At 68.5% G+C, this 2215-nt stretch overlaps 1 protein-coding gene across 2 annotated transcripts in view; it reads left to right on the top strand.

Annotated features, from left to right (window-relative positions):
* SNRPD1 (small nuclear ribonucleoprotein D1 polypeptide) overlaps positions 1–2215 on the top strand; it is a 22185-nt gene that overhangs the window by 701 nt on the left and 19269 nt on the right. The window lies entirely within an intron of this gene.

The following is a 2215-nucleotide window of genomic DNA, read 5'->3' as shown; positions in this document are numbered from 1 at the left end:
GGTATGGGTGTGTGTGTGGGGGGGGGGGGGGGGGTATGGGTGTGTGTGTGTGGGGGGGGGGGTATGGGGGTGTGTGTGTGTGGGGGGGGGGTATGGGTGTGTGTGTGGGGGGGGGGGGTATGGGTGTGTGTGTGTGGGGGGGGGGTATGGGTGTGTGTGTGTGGGGGGGGGTATGGGTGTGTGTGTGGGGGGGGGGGGGTATGTGTGTGTGTGTGTGTGTGGGGGGGGGGGGGGTATGTGTGTGTGTGTGTGTGTGGGGGGGGGGGGGTATGTGTGTGTGTGTGTGTGTGTGTGTGGGGGGGTATGGGTGTGTGTGTGTGTGGGGGGGGGGTATGGGTGTGTGTGTGTGTGGGGGGGTATGGGTGTGTGTGTGTGTGGGGGGGTATGGGTGTGTGTGTGTGTGGGGGGGTATGGGTGTGTGTGTGTGTGGGGGGGGTATGGGTGTGTGTGTGTGGGGGGGGGTATGGGTGTGTGTGTGGGGGGGGGTATGGGTGGGTGTGTGTGTGGGGGGGGGTATGGGTGTGTGTGTGTGGGGGGGGGTATGGGTGTGTGTGTGTGGGGGGGGGTATGGGTGTGTGTGTGGGGGGGGGGTATGGGTGTGTGTGTGTGGGGGGGGGTATGGGTGTGTGTGTGTGGGGGGGGGTATGGGTGTGTGTGTGTGGGGGGGGGGGTATGGGGTGTGTGTGTGTGGGGGGGGGTATGGGTGTGTGTGTGTGGGGGGGGGGGTATGGGTGTGTGTGTGGGGGGGTGGGGTGTGTGTGTGGGGGGGTATGGGGGTGTGTGTGGGGGGGGTATGGGGGTGTGTGTGGGGGGGGGTATGGGGGTGTGTGTGGGGGGGGGATGGGGTGTGTGTGGGGGGGGTATGGGGGTGTGTGTGGGGGGGGGGGGGTATGGGGTGTGTGTGGGGGGGGGGGTATGGGGGTGTGTGTGGGGGGGGGGTATGGGGTGTGTGTGGGGGGGGGGGGGTATGGGGGTGTGTGTGGGGGGGGGGGTATGGGGTGTGTGTGGGGGGGGGGGGTATGGGGGTGTGTGTGGGGGGGGGGGTATGGCTGTGTGTGTGTGGGGGGGGTGTGTGTGGGGGGGGGGTATGGCTGTGTGTGTGTGGGGGGGGGGTGTGGGGGGGGGGGTATGGGTGTGTGTGTGTGGGGGGGGTGGGGGGGGGGTATGGGTGTGTGTGTGTGGGGGGGGTATGGGTGTGTGTGTGGGGGGGGGTATGGGTGTGTGTGTGTGTGTGTGTGGGGGGGGGGGTATGTGTGTGTGTGTGTGTGGGGGGGGGGGTATGGGTGTGTGTGTGTGGGGGGGGGGGGTATGGGGGGGTGTGTGTGTGGTGTGGGGGGGGGTGTGTGTGTGTGTGGGGGGGGGTATGGGGGTGTGTGTGTGTGGGGGGGTATGGGGGTGTGTGTGTGTGTGGGGGGGGGTATGGGGGTGTGTGTGTGTGTGTGTGGGGGGGGTATGGGGGTGTGTGTGTGTGTGGGGGGGGGGGGTATGGGGGGGTGTGTGTGTGTGTGTGGGGGGGGGTATGGGGGTGTGTGTGTGTGTGGGGGGGGGGTATGGGGGTGTGTGTGTGTGGGGGGGGGGTATGGGGGTGTGTGTGTGGGGGGGGGGGGTATGGGGGTGTGTGTGTGTGTGGGGGGGGGGGTATGGGGGTGTGTGTGTGTGTGGGGGGGGTATGGGGGTGTGTGTGTGTGTGGTGGGGGGGGGGGTATGGGGGTGTGTGTGTGTGTGTGGGGGGGTATGGGGGGTGTGTGTGTGGGGGGGGTATGGGGGTGTGTGTGTGGGGGTATGGGGGTGTGTGTGTGTGTGGGGGGGGGGGTGTGTGTGTGTGGGGGGGGGGTATGGGGGGTGTGTGGGGGGGGGTATGGGGGTGTGTGTGTGGGGGGGGGGTATGGGGGTGTGTGTGGGGGGGGGTATGGGTGTGTGTGTGTGGGGGGGGTATGGGGGGTGTGTGTGTGGGGGGGGATTGGGGGGGTGGGTATGGGGGGGGGTGTGTGGGGGGGGGGGGGGTGTGGGGGGGGGGGGTATGGGGGTGTGTGGGGGGGGTATGGGGGGTGTGTGGGGGGGGGGGTATGGGGGTGGGGGGGTATGGGGGTGTGTGGGGGGGGGGTATGGGTGTGGGTGTGTGGGGGGGGGGGTAGGGTGTGTGTGTGTGGGGGGGGGGTGTATGGGGGTGTGTGTGGGGGGGGGGGATGGGTGTGTGTGGTGTGTGTGTGGGGGG

Source organism: Anomaloglossus baeobatrachus, chromosome 6 (assembly GCF_048569485.1).
Source record: "Anomaloglossus baeobatrachus isolate aAnoBae1 chromosome 6, aAnoBae1.hap1, whole genome shotgun sequence".
Classification (NCBI taxonomy): Eukaryota; Metazoa; Chordata; class Amphibia; order Anura; family Aromobatidae; genus Anomaloglossus; species Anomaloglossus baeobatrachus.
The sequence above is the reverse complement of the archived record's forward strand: the minus strand, read 5'-3'. Positions and strand labels throughout refer to the sequence as shown.